General features: G+C 47.4%; 1 non-coding gene across 1 annotated transcript; it reads right to left on the bottom strand.

Annotated features, from left to right (window-relative positions):
* Positions 1-907: 907 nt before the first annotated feature.
* On the bottom strand, positions 908-1016 carry LOC136462023 (small nucleolar RNA R71). The gene has a single exon (XR_010760551.1). It is a non-coding gene; the product is annotated as a small nucleolar RNA R71 (small nucleolar RNA).
* Between the last annotated feature and the right edge of the window lie 21994 nt (positions 1017-23010).

Genomic DNA, 23010 nt, shown 5'->3' with positions numbered 1-23010 from the left:
TCCACCACGTTAGGTCTAGTTATTAAATTGTAGGGTTCATGGCAGACCTTGTCTATTTAACTCTCCTAGTTGGTAGGCGGGCTATGCCCTAAAGTACTAGCGCATTTCTCCTAGTCATTTGTTTACCCTTTGTTACAGAAAGATAAACTGCTCACTCACCCACCTAGCTATCCTACCTCTAGTTTAGCTTGTTTAGTAGGTTACTTAGTAGTTTACACTCAACCACCATTATCATTTGACCACTTAGGATACACTTAGGCTCTTCCTTAGCAATCCTAACTGTAAAATATAAATTTAACCTTCCACCTTCCTATGGGAAAAATATAAATTCGACACTCGGTACTCACCGATCGAAGTGCTATGCGATAGTTCTATATGCTTGCGGAATCCCTCCACTAGACGTTAAGAAGTATCAACAAGCATTTCTGGCATCATTGCCGAGGAAGGCAACTGGCATCGAATTTATTTTTTGTGCCAGCTTTGCTAGCTAGGCTTTTAGTTATCCTAAGTAGTTTATCCTTTTTTCCTCAAATCCTATCACTACCCAACACGGCCATGGGCGATAAGTTCATTCGTGATTTTTCCACACCCTCGGCTGCACCAAATCCAATGTTATCAATGGGGACGCTAACTTTGAGCTTAAGTGAGCATTAATTATGATGGTTCAAGCTAGTCCATTTTGTGGAAAAACCCACGAGGATGCAAATGCTCACCTCTAACACTTTTTGGAGGTCTGTAACACATTCACCTTAAGGGAGTGACCTAAGAGGCTATATGTCTTCATTTTTCCCCTTCTCTTTGTTAGGAGGGGTTAAGCAATGGTTTTACTCTAACTACAACACTGTAGACACCTAGGACAAGTGCTCTAAAGCTTTCCTAGTCAAGTTCTTTCCTATGAAAAAGACTAATGCTCTTTGCAATAAGATCTCTAGTTTTCAACAACTAGCAGATGAGTCGATTCCCAAAGCTTGGGAACGAATGCAAGAGTATGTCTCTGCATGCCCACACCATGGCATGGAAGACTGGTTTTTGACCCATAACTTCTACCATGGGTTAGTTCCATTAGATAGGAGTCATTTAAATGTTGTTGGTGGTGGAGCGTTTTTTTCACTAAGTGTTGTAGATACTAAGACGCTAATCGAGAATATGGTCTCCAACCAAGGATGGAGCGACTATCGACTCCAACCCCGTAAGCGAGGTATGCATTCAATTAAAGAAGTTGACATGCTTACAACTAAGATGGATCTGTTCGCAAAGCGAGTAGAACATTATGAGAAGATGAGTGCCCAACAGACACTCAAAGCCATGGAGTCCCACATGACTTACAAAGTCTATGGAGATGTTGGACATTTGGGAAATGCCTATCCCGAGACCTAGGAGGATCTCAACTTCGTCAGCAATGACAACGGGTTTTGTCCACAACAACATCAAGGATGGAATCAGTGCTCCAACAATCAAGGAGGTAATAATTATTACTTTTCTCAACGTTTGAGTAATCAAGGTAATAATGGTTATGCTTTCCTTAAAGATCTTGTTTATAGCAATGGTCGAATGATGGATAGCATTAATAAAAAGTTGCATGCTCATAACTAGATGTTGGAAAATATAAAAGCTAAATTGGATGAATTTTCTTCTTCCTTAAAGAATCAACTTAGTTTCAATAAGATGATAGAAACCCAATTAGCACAAATAGCTGCTGCTATCCCATCCTATGAAAAGATAGAATTCCTAGCAAACCTGAAGGAACCATGGAGACATCCACCCTTGTCATGGCAAAGTGTGGCTATGCTTTAAGTTCTTGGGGTTCCTACTTAGTAGATTCCCCTTTTACTATTAAGAAAGATGATCCTGGAACGTTACCTGCTCCATTGGAACCCATACCTTCCATAATGCTCTATGTGATCTAGGATCTAGTGTTAACATCATGTGTAAGAAAACTTATGATAGATTGTTATACACTACCTTAGCTCCAACCTCAGTTTACCTATAGTTAGTCGATCAATGTATTTGTTATCTCGAGGGAGTAGCCACTGACTTGTTAGTCAAAGTAAGGAGTGCTTATGTTCCTGTAGATTTTATGATCTTAGACATGGGCAATGACAAGGATACACCGTTAATCCTTGGTCATCCTTTCCTTAATACTACAAATGCTTGCATATATGTGGCTTCTGGGCAAATCCAATTCCACTTTGCTGGAAGAAAGGAAATATTTGCTTTTGCCTCTGGACAACCCCTCTTTGATGAGAAATAGGAAAAGAAGAAGCATCCGACGAAGAGAATCAAGATGAAGAAACCAAAGCCGATTAAACACTACTACACTTAGACCTTTCACAGCCATGTAATAACCACCATCATAGCTACATTTCAGCCTCGGTAGTAAGCTATCAACAGTGATGGTCATAGCCCTCACTGTCGGCATCTAAGACCGACTATGGTGTACACTATACCGCTGCATTGGCAAATGATCCACCTATGTGGAGGCTATCATCACCATCATGTGGGCACATCAACTGCCTATGTAGTGGTCACCAGCACTGTCACCTTGTACTTTGACTCGACTGTCTACGGTGCAGCTTCGCTGTCACTTCGACGGCCAAGATGTCTGTAGAGGTAAACATCACTGTCGCTTCAGCGTATGAACCATCAGTACAAATGTCATGGTCACCGTCGCCTTGCACCATGATCCGCTTTTGATGATCGTTTAGTCGGTGTTGGGTTACTAATTGATTAGGCGGTGATATACTTTTATCCCTGCCACATAATATGTATAGCGACGGTGTTGGACGTTTGCACCACCAAGGGCGGTGGTGATAACAAAACAATAAATGGCCCTTAACAACTTACTAAACACAAAGCATATAGATATAATCATTGCATCCATAAACCATGTTCTTACAATAACAATGGACGCTTACCATAATATCTTTCTCAACTGATGTCCTAACACAAGCGGTACATAGATTGCAAACTAAAGGTACTGATCTCTACAGACTTACATAACAAAACAACATAGCTCTGCTCCTCCTATGTGACACTCCTACTTTGTAGGCAAAAATGAATATAATTAGTGCATCCTTCAAATTGGTAGAAAATGCACTATGGAACCCATCTTCTTCCTCCTAGCCAATGCAGGAAAATTATTTAAAAGCACTTAGACTCCACCTTCACAAAGCAGCAGAATTAATAATATTCAACACACCATTCCTTTAGTTACGATGCCCAAATTGGCCTATATATAGAATCAAAACAACTACCTACCTGAACAAAGGCATGATGTAATTATAACAAAATACAACATATGCATCTTTACTGCTCTGCTAATGACTCCATGAACAAGGGAACATAAGGAAGATAGTGAGGTCCGCCGCTCATACATAATAGTTTCTAGGTACTTCTAGGATAGCCGATGGCTCAGGCAGGGAGGACATGAACTTTACTACGGTTCATGTCATATGGAAGCAGTCTTTTGTCCTCCCCAACAAAGAAAATCAAATTCCATTCTAGATGAACTGCAATCACTCTGTAGGCCACATCACAAACCTTGGTACCAATTTCAATATTCTTCTTTCCAAATAGCTCCAGCGTGGTCACCTTATGCTTCAATGTCCATTTACTAGTACCATAGTCTTCGAGGATCCAGATTGAAAGCTCATACCTATTCAAAGTATCAGCAGTATATAAGCACAACTGACCCTGAGCTTCATGGACGGAGATTGCATGACCAGTTGGCCTATGAATTTTCCTCAATGTCTTTCCCTCCACATCAATAGCAACTATCTAGGTGAACTCTAGCATGTGCATAAAACCATTAACAAACACACCTTTCCCATATGTGGATACTACAATACCCTTGCCCCATTCAGATTCTTTAAAGATCCATGCTCCAATTTTAGATGAGTAGATGTTGACACCTAAGGAGTCATCATCGTTGATCCCATATTCAAACACATGGAAGTGCAAGGAGACTATCAGATCAAACCCCAAGCAAGTTGAACCACAAGAATGGTTGCTACCCGACAGTAGCAACCATTTCTTAGTCATCGGATTATAGACAACATAGCAAAACCTAGAGTACCAGCAAAGGATGAGGCCTCGGGAGCAATCTGAGATCATGACATCCTAAATGGGGAAGGGCAAGAAGGACAAGGAGGGGTATTCACCGTTGACACTAGTGAAGTTGCGTTTGCATTTCTAGCTGTGGTAGAAGAATCCGACAAGAATCTAGGGCAGCTCCTTATGGTACTCGGATCTCGAGATGAGGCTATTCTAGGAGCGACAGACACACTTGTAGCTACACAATGAGCGAGTGGTGAGGCGGCTAAGGATGAGGATGAAGACATGGTCTATGAGTGAGGATGGCCACTTTGTTCCTCTTGTTAGGGGCCTCCTCCATCTTGACGAGGATCTGGTGGAGCGGGGACGGCGATGGAAGCGGCGGCGCTGTCACCTAAATCAAAGAAGTAGTGACTACAAGGATGTGTTCATGAGCTCATTATTAATCAGATGGAAGCTTCATTCGTACTCAGATGAGTGAAGAAGGGAATAAAAATCCAAGAACAATGCATAAGGGAAGTGCGAAACCATTACCATTGCCTTTGGATCTTGTGGCATTGAGCTCAAGCGGTGATGACGGTGATGAGTACTAGCCTAGTCATCGATGGATCTGTGTTGTCTACCTATCGATGAGGCGTACCGGTGATAGCACTAGCTTGTCGGTGGTGGCTGGCGGCTTGCACATCGCTGAGTTAGGGTGGTCACGCAGTTCGGTACTAGGGAGCAGGGGCGTGATGAGGTATATTGGCACTGAGGAGGAGAAAGATATGGTGGGGTTTCCTTTATAAGCAACTATATTAGATGTGTGAATACAAATTTCTGCAAAACTTTGTAAATATGCATGGGAGTGACGCGTAGGACTCACACGTGGGCTTGGAAATTGATGAAAGCGGCGATGAAGGCTACCGGTGGTGGTGATTGGGAGATGTTAGCACCTACCAATGATGGACGTGTCATACGGTTTGCGAACTCTAAGGCACACAAATGGAACATTCAAGTCACAGCAAACATAGATGAACTCAAAGTAATAACTACTAAATATTATGAATATTTTTATTTAGAATGCATAGGCATGTTACAATTGAACTACTCACAGGGAGCGTTATGAATGATGTCCTTTACATCCACCACGGCCAAGATGCCATCGCCCATGGTGGAGAACTCGCCGATCAGGTTCTCACGCTGTCAATAGCTCGTCTCTCCTGGGAACCCCGCTCTACCACGGTCAGGTCCTCACCCAACCGAAGCTAGGCAGCGTCCATGGCTAAAGCAACCCTTAGGTGAATGCAGTATGTGGCCACCTCTACAACCCGTGGTGGCACAGTGCGGAGGCGGTCCACTAGGGTCATCCCCATAGGCACAGGAGGTGAAAGCACGTGGACATCGTAGCATGTTGCCATGTGGAGGTTCTAATAGCACTTGTTGCTCTCTACCACCATCTAGGAGGATACATAGGTGTTGTCCTTGGTTACCTAGTGAAGGTGAATCACCTCCACCACCTCGCCCTACGCGGCAATCATCTGCTTCTGGATGGCTAGAAAGGAGACAAGAAAACACTACAACTAAAGATACAACGTCGCACGTAGTGAAAGAGCAAGATCATATTGTGCCGAATGCCTTGCCAGCGAGGCACGCCTAGGCCTCGGTGGTGGCAAGCTCCACCGTGGCCGTTTCTTGCTTTACGGCGGCAACATGGAGGCATAGCCAGTCCACCTCCTGGCTTTCCTCGTGGACGGTGGAGGTGGCCATGTCTAGCTGCTCCACCAACACGAGGACATCATCCGTCCCTTATCGTCGTTAGAGGAGATAGACAGAAGCAGGGATTGGCTCTCTTGTGGCGACGCCACTGAGCTGCCCTCCCCTGTCTTGTCATAGCATCGCATGAATGCTGGCGACGAGTAGGGACAACCTTTGGTGACTCTTCCATTGGGTGCTTCATTGCCCGATCCACCATTGGATGAGATCTATAAGATGGGGTGTCAATGCAGAGCACCGGACAAAGAAGATAGAACGAAAAGATAGGTAAGTGTAACAAGTTTAGAAAAGAAAAGGAATTGTGTACTTGCTTCCCCGCCTTAGCCTCCGCTTTTATAGAAGGATGGGTGAGATAGGCGCCTATTGGAGTTCCCTTCGATTGCACTGATCGAGAGTAGGAGTTAAGTCAAGGCCATGTCTCGCACGATCTTAGTGAAGCACGCTTCTCCCAGTGGAAGTAATGGTGATGGAACGATGTTGGAAGTTGGACAGAGAATGAAGATTGACTTCCCCGAGATGTTCAGCATCCCCATACTACGAAACCTTCAAGAATGGAGTGCTCATAAAATCCTAAGAGGGTTTTTTGGAACTCACCTTGCTCCGCTCCGATCCCCCTCCCTAGTGCTCCGCTCTGCCGTGACGTCGCTCCCCAACCCAAGGATCTATCTTTTGCCACCACCGCGCGTGTCCTTGTTCCATGGACAAGCTCCCGATGGAGGTGGCTGCGCCACGCTTTGATTGTCTACATCATCATGCTCCAAGGATGTCATGGTCATCGATGGAGGAGCTCCCAATGGAGGTGGCTGTTGAGATTGCTAGCCGTGTCGCTATGGCTGCAGCGGATCCCATGGAAGATCTTGTCAGCCAGCGTGCAACCTATTTGTAGATGCGTAGGGTGTGCGGCGACGCCGTAGTGGAACGAGCATACCACTATAGTGGGTGCTGCTATGTGGGATGTAGCATGGGACCAAGAAGTGATTATATGACCATGAGTACCGCACCAAGCTCATCACCAGGCTTGCTAGCGTCGACAACCCGGATGCCTGCTTCTACGGTGGGATGCGTGCCATCTTCATGGAAGACCGTGACGTGCTCATGCCATGGCCTGACATGCTTGAGCGCTCCACCACGATAGGCCATGATGTTGCTGCATTTGTTCTCTCCCTTGTGCTCCACGGGTCCAATAACAGTGCCGGCAATGACAACATTGCCCGGCAGTGGTTGAGGAAGGTTGAGGGTGATGAAGCAGGCCCAGCGATGAATGTGACGTGGAAGGACAAGAAATGTACATGTCGCCTCCAATAGGCCATAGGGGTGTTGCAGGACTTGGTGGTGCGGTCGGCGCCAGGTCAGTCGAGTCCTCTGCCTCCTCTAGCCATGCCGGTGTGTCCATGTAGGAAGGGAAGGTTGGGAGGAGTGGGCTATGTTCTATAGCGAGGAGTGTAGGATCCGCAATGAGTGTGATAGGTTCTTCAGAAGTATGTGGTAGATTCTAGGTAGATCAATGTTGACATGTATATATCTAGATGATGGGGATTTGTATGATAAACTCTTCATTCTCCTTAATACAATGACATGCAAGTACAATTCCTTTATAAACTCATTACAATTACCTTCCTTCTCATATGATATGGTTCATATTCCCCTACACATGTTTCCAATTTCTTAATACAAGTTATTCAAGTCATCTCCATTAATAAACATGAGCAGGGAAGGCAACAGTCAAGGTCCATGACATCCACGGCCACCCATGCGAGTCACGGGCAATGAAGTAGGGAAGACGACGTGGATCATTTGATTCCCTACACTTTGCAATCTCACACTAATGCTGAATCACCATATGAAATGGCGATAGGAGCTGCAATAATGATAATTTGCAAACACACTACTAACTTCTAACCCTTGTGCAACGATTGAAAAAACATTGCAATAGGCCCAATTTGGTTGCAAAAGGTAGATGTTACAACCAAATCGCGGTCGTTGCCAATGGTTACAAAAATTCATGTTGCAATAAGGTATTGCAACCGTTGCAAGTTTGGTGTTGCACCAGTTGTGGTTTCTTGCAACCATAGCTATCCATTGCCAAGCATGGCAATAGAATGTTATCGCAACATTCACGATCATGGCAATATAAGCACTTGCCACATTCATTTTTGTAGCAAGAAGTGGTACATGCAATGACCGATAGCGTAGCAATAGAGACATTTGCCATGAACAACATCATTGTAATAGTCTATTGTTGGGGACCAAATACTAGGGTACCCAAAGAGGGGAAGCTAATAACCATTAAACATTGATGCTTCTGAATAGAGAAGAACGCGACTACGCCTTTTGTCCAAATGACTGAGAGTTCACTCCGTCCCGTCTGACCCCCAAAGGTTGGCTCTGCCTCGCCTGTTGTCCAGGGGCTGACTACTCCCCGCCCGATGTCCGAGGGTTGGCTCTGCCTCGCCCAATGTCTGGGGGCAGACTCCACCTCGCTTGACGTCTGGGGGTAGACTCTGCCTCGCCCAATGTTCGGGGGCCGACTCCGCCTCGCCCGACGTCTGGGGATAGACTCTGCCTCGCTCGATGTCTGGGGGCTGGCTTTGCCTCACCCGATGTCTAGGGGCAGACTCTGCCTCGCCCGATGTCCAAGGGCAGACTCCGCCTTGCCCGACGTCCGGGGGTAGACTCCGCCTTGCCCGACATCTAGGGCTAGACTCTGCCTCGCCCAACGTCTAGGGACAGACTCCACCTCGCCCGACCCCCAAAGGCTGGCTCCACCTCGCCCAACTTTGAGCATTGCTCCTTCATAACTACGCACGTAGGTAAGGCAGGACACTCAAGTCAACCACAATACCGAGGATCATACCCTGCACCATACCCTAGACACCTGCAGGAAAGTACCGATAGGATATGACAAGACGAGCGCTTTAAGGCCTTTTCGGGCATGTTAGAGCTCGAACAGTGTTGTGGGTGCCAACATTTGTTTTAAAGTGTTGTGGGCACCGCTATTAGCCCTCGGGCGTGGATCCTGATGGAACCATATGGCAACTACTATGGTCCAAGAGGAGACTTGCGTCCTCTACAGTGATGGACATGTAGTCACTGCGCCATCCACTCCCCGTGGGGTTGTGGATCGACACCCCGGTCCATCGTGCCGCCCGCTGGGGTGGGATGGGACGTGACCACTTGTTGATCAAGCTAGAGCATGGCATCATCAATGGACAGATGCTTAGCATGGAGCTATCCCTAGCACCATCTGCTCTGTCAGTAGGGCGAGCTCAGAGGGAAAGGAAGACTCAGCACCTTCGAAGGAATGTTTTGGCCTTTGGTTTTTCTCCTTTCCACCATGTGTAATCCCTACTTCCCCTTGGTCTATAAAAGGGAAGGCAGGACACCCCACTAAAAAGACAAATCAATTTCCACAGACACCACATAGCTAAGCAGCATCCAAGCTCTCAGCACCCGTTCGACCGTTCCATCAGAGACTTGGGACCTATCCCTCTCTCGCCCGTTTGTATCCCCTACTATGAATCTTTCAGTGCAAATAACACGAGCAACAACCATGAACTAGACGTAGGGACATTTTGCCCGAACCAATATAAACCTTGTGTCTTTTTAGCACACCATCCGAGCCTAACACACAATAATACAAATTTACTTGTTGGTGTTTACTCAAAACACCAATAGTTGGCGCACCAGGTAAGGGACCTTTGTGCATTCTAACATTAACATCAAGCCATGGATGGCTAGCCATGGAATTAGCTGGGTCCTGGGTGCACACGTGCGCTTCGGTGACCTAGACTTTTATCATCATGGTGGGAGGAGAGTTGGCATTGGCTCACGCCACCATTTAACCTCTCCCGTCCATCAGCCTCAACTATGGGAGGCTTGAGTGCCAGCTTGGCATCTCCCTAGGATCCCAGTCATCTAGGGAGGAACCGTGCTGCCTCACCCTCTCTCTGGAACACCCCACACGAAGCGCCCCAATAGTGCTTTCGTTCGGTCTCCGCAATGCCACGTCGATCGTTAGCCACCTTATGGCACAGCGCATGATCCTATCCCCCATGAACAATGAGTTCATGGGGGTGATTGAACGCGTCATAGAATCTTTCCATGACCTCCTAGTAGAGGAGCCAGGGTTGCCCTCTGGCTCTGACTCTAGCAGGGAAAGCCATCACCTCTCTCGTGAACGCCTCATGGCAGGCACCCCCGAGGGGCATGTCAAAAGTGTCCATGAGGGGGAGGCCACTCCAACAAACAGCCTCAGTGATGAGGCCAAGAGAGAGACAGTGGCCCCATCACGCATGCTGGTGGAGCAGCTAAAAGCCCAACATCAAGATATCAAGGAAGCGTGACTCTAGCTCGAGCAGGAATGCATGGAGCTCGACTAGGAGATAGAGCGCCGCTGAGATGATGCGCGCGCACACGCCATGGCCCACGATGTGAACTAGAGGATCATCGCAGACGATGAAGCCCTCCCTCGCTTCGCCCGAGCAAGCTAGAACATCACCACCGCAGTGGCCTTGCTCCATGGCCTTCTAGAGGCCACAATGCCCGAGGATTGTTAGGACCACCGTGAGATCTGCACGCTGCTCGAGTGTGCGGCGGCGTAGTAGGCCGAGAGCTCATTGTCTCGACAATGCGAGCTCGACGCTTGCCAGCGCACTCTCTTAGAACGCCCTAGTAGGAACACATGGGTCCACTAGGAACCACAAGGAAGTAGGCAGCACACCGTGGTCAGGGTGCATCAGCATCTCGACCTCAACCGCAATGCACGCAGCACCCTCGATGCCCATAGATGCGCATACGATGAGCCAAGAGAGGGAGCCAGACATGGCTATCACCCTCGTCGTGGCGGATGCTATGACAGTGGCAAGGACCGAAGCCCGAGCCCCAGCTTGCTGGGGCCTCAATCCTTTAGTCGACACATCCTCAAGGCTGCCTTCCCACCAAGGTACTGGCCACCAACCAACATCTTGAAGTACTCTGGGGAAACAAACCTCAGACTATGGCTCGAAGACTATCGGCTAGCCTACCAAGTCGGTGGTGTGGATAATGATGACTTCATTATCCACAACCATCCACTATTCTTAGCCAATTCAGCACGAGCGTGGTTAGAACACCTACCGTCCAACATAATCCAGAGTTGAGCAGATCTAAAGGAGATCTTTCATGGGGAACTTCCAGGGCACATACAAGCACCCTAGGAACCCATGGGACCTCAAGAACTGCTAACAGAAGGCCGATGAAACCCTCCATGGGTACATCCAGTGCTTCTCCCAGCACTGCAACAAGCTTCCTAATGTCATCAACACCGATGTTATAGGAGCCTTCCTCTTTGGGACCACCTGCGAGTCTCTGGTTCATAAGCTAGGACGCAAGGGCCCGTGAACCACCAAGGAACTCCTAGACATCACCACTAGCCATGCCTCGGGCGAAGAAGTGGTTGGAGCAATCTTCGATCACCTCGATGGCAAGGCGAGGCGAGAGGAGGACGCCGGCAAAGGCGCATGCAATCATTCTACCAAAAAGAAGAACAAGAAGCAACTGGTGTGAGGGCTCTCCCATGGCCGCTACTAACTGAAGAGGTGGTCAAAAGCCCACGGAAGGCACTCTAAACCATTTTGAAAAGTTACTCGAGGGGCCATACCCAAACCATGCTTTCTTGGTCAAGCATCTGTACAAGGACTGTAGCCTCATACGGTGGTTCTTGTCTAGGGGTTCCAACAAAGGGGAGCACAGAAAGGACCCTGACCCCACCATGGATGACGTTGAGTAGAAGGATGGTAGCTTTCCAACACCAGACGGTTGCCTCATGATCTTCGAAGGATCGGTGGCCTATGACTCCAAACGCCATCAGAAGGTCACGCGCCCCAAGGTCTATACGACCGAACCGGCCACACCTGCCTTTCTCTGATGGTCAGAGTCCACCATAACCTTCAATCGGATAGACCACCCAGAGAGCATCCCGCATCCAGGGAGATATCCACTCATGGTTGACCTGATCGTTGGCACGAAGTGGCTCACCAAAATACTAATGGATGGAGACAGCGGCCTTAACATCATGTATGCCAAGACACTTGACAAAATGGGCGTCGACCGGACACGCGTTCGGCCCACCAAAGCACCTTTCCATGACATCATGCCCAGAAAGCAAGCCATGCCACTTGGGCAAATCGATCTGCCTATTACCTTTGGGGATCCATCCAATTATTGGACGGAAACCCTCACCTTCGAGGTGGTTGGGTTCCCTAGAACCTACCATGCCATCCTAGGACATCCATGCTACTGTGAAGTTCATGGTTGTCCCCAACTACACCTACCTCAAGCTAAAGATATTGGGCCCCAATAGGATCATCACCATTGGCACCTCCTTCCAGCACGCCTATGAGTGCAAGGTCGAGTGCTGCGATCATGCCGCAGCAATCAGTCGCCTCCGGAGAGCTCGCCACCATAAAAAAGGAGGTTACCGAAGAAGCGCCCGACCCCAAAAAGTCGACTAGGTCTTTTGAGCCTACGAAGGGCTCTAAAGGAGTCCTCATAGACCTCAAGAGCACCGAGAGAAAAATGGTGCGCATTGGTACCACGCTCTCCTCTGAATAGGAAAGCAGCGCTCGTTGGCTTCCTCTGTGCCAACAGAGACATCTTCACGTGGAAACCCTTGGGCATGCCACGCATTTCGAGGGAAGTCACCGAGCCTACTGTCGCTTCAACAAGGGGAAACATGGGACCATCGACGAGGAGATCGCAAAGCTTCTGGCAGCCAGATTCATCAAGGAAGTATACCACCCAGAGTTGTTAGCCAATCCTGTTCTTGTACAAAAGAAGACTGAGAAATGGAGGATGTGTGTTGACTATACGGGTCTCAACAAGGCATGCCCAAAGGATCCATTTCCTTTGCCACGCATAGACTAGATAGTTGACTCTACCTCAGGGTGCGAAACCCCCTACTTCCTTGATGCATACTCCAAGTACCATCAAATTACGATGAAGGAGTCCGACCAGCTTGTGACATCATTCATCACCCCCTTCGGATCATTTTGCTACTGTCATGATGTCATTCGGTCTAAAGAACACTGGGGGCCACATACCAATGTTGTATGCTCAAGTGCTCTGGGGACCTCATCAGGTGGACCATTGAGGCCTACGTTGATGACATCATGGTCAAATCCAAATGGGCTGACCACCTCATAGCTGATCTTGAGCAAACCTTTACAAAACTCCAAGCAAACAGCATCAAACTCAATCCCAAGAAGTATGTTTTTGGGGTCCCAAGGGGCATGCTGCTTGGTTTTATCGTCTCCGAGCGTGGCATCAAAGCCAACCTGGAGAAGATCTCAGACATCACAAGGATGGGCCCAATTCAGAACATAAAGGGGGTACAGAGGGTTACGGGGTGCCTCACCACACTCAGCCACTTCATCTCATGCCACAGCGAATGAGGTCTACCCCTTTATCGACTTCCGAAGAAGGCCGATCACTTCGAATGGGCATGTGAGGCCCCGGAGGCACTTGACATGGTTAAACAGCTCCCGATGAAAGCCCTGATCCTGGTTCCTCCTACCGAGGGAGAACCCCTTCTTCTCTACATCATGGCCACCATGCAAGTGGTTAGCGCCGCCCTAGTAGTAGAGCGGGAGGAAGAGGGACACGCCCTCAAAGTACAGCGCCCTATGTACTTCATCAGCGAGGTCCTATCCGACTCGAACACCCGCTAATAAGGACCTGACCTCCATGCATACAACCATTCTTGGAGATAGAGGATGAGGAGATCAGCAAGGGTGTCCTAACCGAGAAGGAGGCCTGAAGCTCATCCGGTTCGAGTCACCAAGGTGGAGGCCCAAATCAAGTTTGAGCCCATCTCGGGTTCTAGGACCAGTCTGTCATAAAACTGGTCACACAGGCGCGTCTAGGCTCTGTTTTTGACAATCCATATATGGATGGAAAGCTAATTAGATAAGGAAGCCAATGCAAGTGGTCTCACATCAAAAGCCCTTCAGAATCAACGGAAATCATCAAAATAAGACAGCATCCAGAATCTGCCAGGGTGCTGTGACCCCGTCTTTTGGTCTGTTGGGTCGTGTATCATATTAGAGCCCATTAGGGGGCGCATCCAGGGGGTGACGTCTAGGGATATATAATTAGCAGCCGTCACTCTCCTTAGGGTTTTGATTTTGTTTAGTTCTTGATTTCTGTGTGAAACAGACGCCGTTTTGCTGCAACTGTGCCGCTAAGGCCGCTTGCTGTGAACTAGGGCCCTAGTTCTTGATCTTGTTCGCATGTGGCGATTAGTCCTTTCGAATAAAGACTTGAACTCCTTTTCGTTATCATAAGCCTCATATTTATTTGCAATTTTAGATTGTGTTTATCCCATTCTTGCTTGTGTTCTTGATTCGCTTGTAGGAAAGCTAGGTCAATCGCGTTCGCGTGGTTAATAACCAATGGAGTAGTGGTGTAATGGTTGTGGGGGGTCCAAATCAGTCTTGGTTCGAAGCCTAGGTCATAAACATCGAGTCTCCACCAATCGATGCTATCGTACCTATCGAAAGATCGGGCCTTGTCTACATCAAGTGGTATCAGAGATATTGTTGCCCGTTAGGTATACTTTTATTTTCCCTTTTAGATTGTTACTATTTTTGCTTTACCTATAGTCCACAAAAAGCCAAAAAAATATACATTGCCTCATATTCCCTGTCCTATAGCCTCGTTGTGCCATGCAATTTCGTCTCTGTTTCGCGTTGTTGAGTTTGTGTCCTAGGGCAAGTTCGGGTTGCTGGTTTTAGATCGTTTTTAGTCCAATTTGTGTCTTTTCCTTTGTTGATCATCATAATCCGTGAACACCTTCAAGTCTTGTTGTGTTTCCTTTGTATCCATCAAACCTTAGTCCATGGCATCTAATTTGTTACACTTATCTTCACTATTTGCATCTATCCATAGCCGCCACAACAATTTTTACGCGCATTGTTTCCGTTTTGTCCTCTAATTCGGAGTCAATTCTCAAAACTGGTCTAGATTTCGCATACGAACTCTAATTTTGACGTTCCATATATCAAAATCAATCAAAAAAATTTGGATCCGTTTGTCCTCTGCTTTGCTAGGTTTAGAAAATTTTATTTTAGCCAAAAACTGGTCACAAGATCCTCTTTTTGTGGTCCCAAGCTTTTTGTCCATTTTGAGCACATCTTCTAAATTTTCCACAGGCCACGCCTTTCATTTGTTTAAGCTAACATTTTCTGTGGTTACTTCTTTTGTGCTCCTAAGTGAAGAAAAAAAATAAAAAAATAAAAAGAAAAAGTCAAAGAATCCCCAAAAAACAACGACAGCCAAAAAATAGAGAAAAAAGAGGGGTAAAAGTGGAACAATATCTAGAGGAGCACATAGAGAGCGCCATTTGAGCTGTGTTTGCGTGTGCTAATTTCCGCCTTGTTCCTAATCATATTTTTGTTGTTCACATCACTTGATACATCTGGTACTTGGAACGGGAATAGGCCAACAACTAAGACAAGTACTCGGGATACTTTTTTAGCTTTGCTATTTAGTTGTGAATATTGCTATTCCTTGCTACTATGTTGTGCTTGTCCAAGCTCCACTTTCTTCTAACCAAGTATAGGTTCGCCTTTCAACTATTACACTCAAGCTACAATGGTATCACAGTCACCGACCGATTGCACCGCCTGTTGTTTTGGTAAGAACACTTATAAGACCGTGGTAAGACACTTGAGAGTGTGTGACTTTACTCCTTGACCACATCCTATAGTAGCTGATAGGAAAATACATACTTGTGTGTTTTCTTGTTTGATGCTAACAATGACAGGTTACAACACGTACCTATATGAGACATCAATGGTGCATGAGCCACGCACTATTGCTGCTACACCTCCTCCCATAGGTCAATCTATTCTTTGTTCCCCGCCTACTTATGATGGTATTGGTGCTGATGAGTACATTGAGTGGGAAACTAAAATAGAAAATATTTTTACACAAAGTTATATGTGCGGATAGAGGAAAACTAAAAATGCAACTAGTGGTTTGAGATAATCTGCATCAACTTGGTGGGAGTCTTTAAGTTTTCCAGATAAACCTCACACATGAAATAATATGAAAGATCTTATGAGAGAAAATTTTGTTAATCCATCTCTTGTAATTAATTCAAATGATGAGGTGCATTAACTAGATCAATCTCTTGTTATTCCTCCTGTTATGCCTAACCTTTTGCAGGACAATGTACAAAAGAGCGAGGATGACATGACAGAAAATGAGATGCTCACAGTCTCATGTGAAAATTCAGAACCATCAACTATTACTCCTACTGAACATGAGAGCAAAGGTAATGTCCATGATGCTAAACTCATAGAAGGTGAGAGTTCTCTGGATGTGCTGAATTTTTCCACCAATCATGCTATGATAGAGCAAATTTTAGTGTAGCCTTCGCTTGATTTACCTTTGTCACAAGATGATTTGCTTGATGTTCCTTGTGATGAAGATGACTTGCATGATGATATTTGTGTTATACCCATGCAATCATTGAAGAATGATCATGCTATATGTGTGCTGAAATCGTACACTTGTGCTGAAAATAGACTTGTTATTCATAATGCTAGTGAAGTTGATGAGCTAAAATTGTTGTCTTCTTTAAATACCTTGGGTTACATTGAATTTGATGTTCCATGTAATATTAGTTCTTTAGAGGAGAAACTTTATGCATATGCTGATTTGACATGGTTCTCTAGACATACATATTATGTTTTTTTGGCAAATATAACAACCAAGGACAATATTTGATACGAGTTTACATTTGTACAAATCTAAATTCTCCGTTTGTTGTGCCAAGTAATGATCAACTAGAGGACAGTAAAATCAACACTATTGTTATGCCATATTCATCTAGTTTTTCTTTTCAAACACAAGTGGAATCCAAAGAAAGGGAGCATATGTTTCTTGTTAGTACTAATCTTTTGCAGGATAGTATTGGCAAAGATCGTGTGTATTTCAATCGAGCAGACTACATGTCTATAGGACAAGATATGCTACAAACCTACACATGTGGTCATATTCTTTCTCACAACATTGTCCATTCCCATGATTTTGGAAACCTCGTTTGTCCTCCTGTTGTGCAGGATCGACTTCAAGCAAAATCGATGTCGAGGACGACTTTTCATCAAGAAAGGGAGGATGATAAGGACTTGAGTTCCATGCATACAACTATGCTTGGAGATAGATGATGAGGAGATCAGTGAGGGTGTCCTAACCAAGAAGGAGGCCCGAAGCTCATCCAGTTCGAGTCACCAAGGTGGAGGCCCAAATCAAGTTTGAGCCCATCTCGGGTTCCAGGATGAGCCTATCATAAAACTGGTCACATGGGCGCGTCCGGGCTCTGTTTTTGGCAATCCACATATGGATGGAAAGCTAATTAGATAAGGAAGCTAATGCAAGTAGTCTCACATCAAAAGCCCTTCGGAATCAACGGAATCGTCGAAACAAGTCAGCATCTAGAATCTACCAGGGTCCTACGACCTCGTCTTTTGGTCCGTTGGGCCGTGTATCATATTAGAGCCCAATAGGGGGCGCGTCTAGGGGCGTGACGTCTGGGGTTCTATAGTTAGTATCCATTGCCCTCCTTAGGGTTTGGGTTTTGTTTAGTTCTTGATTTCCTTGTGAAATAGACGTCGTTTTGCTGCAATTATGCCGCCAAGGCCGCTTGCTGTGAACCAGGGCCCCAGTTCTTGATCTTGTTTGCCTATGGTGATTAGTCCTTTTGAATAAAGACTTAAACTCCTTTTCATTATCATAAGTCTCATATTTATTTGCAATTTCAGATTGCATTCATCCTATTCTTGCTTGTGTTCTCGATTCGCTTGCAGAAAAGCCTTCTCGGTGAGGTCAATCATGTTTGCATGGTTGATAACCAATGGAGCAGTGGTGTAATGGTTGTGGGGGGTCCGAATCAGTCTTGTTTTGAAGCCTAGATCATGAACGTTGAGTCTCCACCAATTGACGCTATCATACCTATCGGAAGATCGGGCCTTGTCTACATCACCCGCTACCCCCAAATCCAGAAACTTCTATACGATGTCCTCATCACTAGGAGGAAGCTACACCACTACTTCGAGTCACATCTAGTGATGGTAATGACATCCTTCCCCCTTAGCAAGGTCATTCAAAACCAGGACACCATGGGGAGAACCATGAAATGGGCGCTTGAGCTGATGGGTTAGGGCATTGCGTATGGCTCCTAGATAGCCATCAAGTCCTAGGTGTTGGCTGATTTCATCGTGGAATGGACCGAGGTCCAAATGCCACAAACAGTCATCGATCAAGAGTACTAGATGATGTACTTTGATATATCACTGATGAAGTGGGACATCGGCATAGGTCTAGTCTTCGTATCACCCCTCAGGGTACGCCTAAGGTACATGGTCCGTCTCCATTTCCCCTCATCCAATAATGTGGCCAAATATGAGGCACTCATCAATGGCCTACGCATTGTCGTCGAGCTGGGCATCCGATGCCTCGACATTCAAGGGGATTCCCAATGGGTCGATGACCAAGTCATGAAGGAGTCAAGTTGCCACATTGCCAAGATGGCTATGTACTGCTGGGAAGTCCGCCGGTTGGAGGACAAGTTTGACGGCCTCAAACTCAATCACATCCCGAGGCATCTCAACGAAGCGGCCAACACACTTGCAAAAGCTGTGTCTGGCCAAGAGCTGGTGCCAATGGGCATCTTCGCCAGTGACCAGCACAAGCCCTTGGATCACTACAAGGAGTCAAAACAAGGCGGTGATGGTCCATCCAATCCTAGCTCGGGGGCTAGACAACCCCCAGCTACATTCGACTCCGAAGTCATGGAGCTCGAAGAGGATCTAGCGATAGAGCCTGACCCTCTGGTCAACTGGAGAACGCTCTACCTCAACTACCTCCTCTATGACACACTACCGATGGACAGGATGGAGGCCTGATGGCTCACACATCGTGCCAAGTCCTTTATTCTTGTGGAGGGCTAACTCTACAAGCAAGGCCACACAGGGATCCTACAGCGTTGCATCCCCTTCGAATAGGGGAAGCATTTGCTAAGCGATATCCACGGTAGGGTCTGTGGTCACCATGCCATGCCTAGAACCTTGGTCGGAAATGCGTTCCGCCAGGGCTTCTACTGGCCTACCACAGTAGCCGATGCCGAGCAAATCGTACGCACCTATGAAGGGTGCTAATACTATGCTTGGCACACTCACCTATTGGCCCAAGCACTCTAGATGATCCCCATCACCTGGCCATTTGCAGTCTGGGGACTCAATCTGGTTGGACCACTCAAAAAGGCACCCGAGGGCCACACCCACTTGCTTGTCACCATTAACAAGTTTACCAAATGGATAGAAGCTTGGCCAATCTCCACGATCAAATCCAAGCAAGCCATGCTGTTTTTCCTCGACATCGTCCATCACTTCGAAGTCCTGAACTCCATCATAACGGACAATGGCACACAGTTCACTAGAAAGAAGTTCCTTCGATTTTGTGATGAGCATCACATCCGCATCGACTGGGCCATCGTCGCGCATCCTTGAATGAACGGGCAGGTCAAGCGCACAAATGGCATGGTCCTTCAGGGCCTCAAGACTATGATCTTCAACCGGTTGAACAAATTCAGCGCGCGCTGGGTCGCCGAGCTTCCTTTAGTACTCTAGAGCTTAAGGACAACCTCCAGTCGAGCCACCAGCTACACGCCCTTCTTCATGGTCTACGGTTTTGAGGCCATCCTCCCAACCGACCTTGACTATGGAGCGCTAAGGATCAGGGCATATGACAAACAGGGAGCCGAGGCATCCCATGAGGATGTCGTAGACCAGCTTGACGAAGCTCGTGACGTTGCCCTCCTCCATTTGGCCAAGTACCAACAGGCCTTGCGATAGTACCACAGCCGATGGGTGTGGGGCCGAGCCTTCAACGTCGGGGACCTAGTCCTTCGCTTCGTTCAGAGCAACTAGGATCGCCACAAGCTCTCCCTACCATGGGAGGGATCGTACGTCATCATGGAGGTACTCTAGCCAGGCGCCTACAAGGTAAGAACCATCAATGGCGAGGACGTCACCAATGCCCGGAACATCTAGCAGCTACATCGCTTTTACCCCTAAATAAACGCATACTTTCTCTTATCGATTTTGTAATCAAAATCCCCGATCTTGTGTGACATCTGACCACTACAAGGGCGAGGGGTTAGGTCTCACCTAGGGGCTGATATGAGTGTATTTACCTTGCAAACATTCTCTAGGCTAGCCTCCCTTTCTCACATTGATGCCTAGGAGCTAGGTTTTTGGGAACAAGCTCTGAGTATAACTAGTTGGATTGAGAAAAACCTACGCCCCAGCGGCTATGGCACCTTTGCTCACCAGCATGATCAGAACTGGCTCGCCCGCACTCCAAGCTTTTATGGCCTTAACAGCAGAAAGGGTCAGAGCATGCTAAACCCTTCTGTAGAAAAAGGGGGGAAGAGCTGAAAAGCTATTTGTTGTAACGAAATTTGAGAACTTGTCCATTTTTGCACAAATTCATCGCTTGGCTTATCTGTACAACTAAATTCTTGTGCGAGATACTCTCGTTCTCTACTCCCACAAGAAATCTTGTCTCAATAGGAAACACAAGTCGACCGAACGGCTTGGCCACTGCCTAGAAATGGGTCGATCGAATGGCTCAAAACCACCGCCAAGAGATAAGCACCCTTACTCACATTACATATTAAATTTGTTGTCGAGCCTCCAACCCCAGCAATGGCAGGGGATCAGACATCGCTTGGGGGCTGGCTAGAGAGTCTACTCGCTAGACATTTCTCCTTGCTTGACCCCTCCTTATGTTTAAAAAATGGAGGCGCGATGTGTGGGCATAAAACATTGAGTAAAACTGGGCGAACTGCTAGAATCCTACGGCCCGGTAGCTATGGCATTTTTGTTCACCAGTGTAATCAAAGTCTATGTCCCCGTACTCCAAGCTTTAGCATCCACCTTCTCGAGAAGGGTTCGGATGGGCCTACTTGCAGAATTTCCATCAAGAAGAAGCTGTCAAGTCACCCAAGCCAATCGAATGGCTTGGATCACTGCCGAGAGACGGAAGCAGAAAACTGGGATGCTCGTGCAGTTTACATCGGCCCCATCACGAACATCGAACCCGAACCCCACATGGACATATCTGGTAAGAGCTCCCAGAACCCATCACTCATGCCATCAAGGTAACGTTACCGCCCCCCACCTTTTCTTTATGCTCATTCATTCAATCATCCCATACATCTAAACATTGCACATGTGATTGCTGCATCACAACGTTTCACATTGTGTCACGAAGTGGTACTCGTCTCATTCGATATGAATGGCGATAGACCGAGGTTCGAAGGCTGGCCCGCAAAGGGCTCAAGGCCGCCTCGTGTCAAATACAGCTAGGGGAGAAAAAACGAGATGAGCCCTAGTGGCCTTGCCCGACCCCGCTCAGAAGCGGACAGGGACATCTCAACCTTTCTCATTCGATTCTAACCTCGAGCCAAACCCATAGAATCTCCATCGAGGAGAGGCCAACGGGCCACCCAAGCCTATCTAATGGCTCAGGCATCTGTCGAGGAGTAGGTTAAGAAATAGTGGAATGCCACATGAGGGCTCTACTGACCCTGTCAGCGGATGATGGGCCCGGATTCCACTCAAACACGCCTATTAGCGAGCTCATTGAGCGCGACACTCGAGCCATCGAGGCAAGTGTCGTTAGCTCAGCCCCTCTAGTTGTAGAAACCGAGGATAGGGTGATGCATGAAGCATGGCCAACCCCTACCGAACCCCATGGGGCTCAGGAGCTTGAGCCACTCGATCCTAGATCGAAAGGCCAAGGTTCGAAGGCCGGCTCATGAAGGTCCGAGGCCACCTCAAGTCGAACAAAGAGCCAGGGGGGAAACATAGATGAGCCTCAGCGGGCTATGCTCATCTCACTTAGAAGCGGACAAGGCCATCTCAACCTTCTCATTGGATCCTAGCCTCTAGCCAAGCCCATAGAATCCCCATTGAGGGGGAGTCTATTGGAAGACGGGTTAAGGAGCAACAGAATGCCCCCGAGGGCTTTGCCGATCCCATCACAGGTGATAGGAACATGTTCGATGTGCCAAGACCTTCGTCGCGCTCAGTGACAAGCTCTACACTTCTGACCTTAAAACTTTTTCTACTCTCCACATACAACATGTGGTACTCCATGTTAAGTCATGATGTGCATCCCCACCAATGAGGGGAAGCAGCTCCTCCTCGAGGTCCATGCCGAGATTTGCGGACATCACGTGGCCCCAAGGTCGCTAGTCAGAAAAGCCTTTTGCTAAGGTTTTTACTGGCCCACTGTGCTACAAGATGCAAAGGAGGTCGTCCGTAGGTGTGAAGGATGCCAGTTCTACGCTCGGCAAACCCATTTGCCAGCACAGGAGCTTCTAACCATCCCCATCACCTAGCCATTCACAGTCTAGGGCCTCAACATGGTGGGGCCCCTAAAAAAGGACCCAGGTGGCTTCACCCACCAACTCATAGCAATTGACAAGTTCACCAAGTGGATAGAGGCCAAGCCCATTACCAACATCTGCTCGGAGGAGGCAGTCAAATTCTTCCTCGACATCATCTACCGATTCGGTGTTCCTAACTGTACCATCACTGACCACGGGACTAACTTTACTAGAAAGAAGTTCCTAGACTTCAGTGATGGATACGGCATCAGGATCGACTGGGCCTCGGTCGGACATCCACGAACTAACGGCCAGGTCGAATGTGCCAATGGCATGGTCCTCCAAGGACTTAAGTCACGCATCTTCGACCAACTCAACAAGTACATCGGGCGATGGGTTGCAGAGGTCCCAATGATCCTCTGGAGCCTAAGAACGACCCCAAATCGATCCACAGGGTTTCTTCCTGGCCTACGGAGCCTACGGAGCTAAGGCAGTGCTACCCTCCGAGCTCGACCACGGCGCCCCAAGAGTGAAGGCTTTCGACCGTGACCGAGCCACGGAGGCTCAACAAGACACGGTCAACCTACTCAAAGAGGCCCACGAGACGACCGTCATCCGCTCCGCTCGCTACCAACAAACCCTCCACATGTACCATGAAAGGAAGATCAGAGGGAGGACACTTGAAGTCAGCGATCTCGTACTACGGAGAACCCAATCAATGAAGGAAAAACACAAGCTCTCTCCACCATGGGAAGGGCCCCATA

The sequence above is a fragment of the Miscanthus floridulus genome, chromosome 6 (genome assembly GCF_019320115.1).
Source record: "Miscanthus floridulus cultivar M001 chromosome 6, ASM1932011v1, whole genome shotgun sequence".
Taxonomy (NCBI): domain Eukaryota; kingdom Viridiplantae; phylum Streptophyta; class Magnoliopsida; order Poales; family Poaceae; genus Miscanthus; species Miscanthus floridulus.
This window is presented reverse-complemented; position numbering and strand designations above follow the sequence as displayed.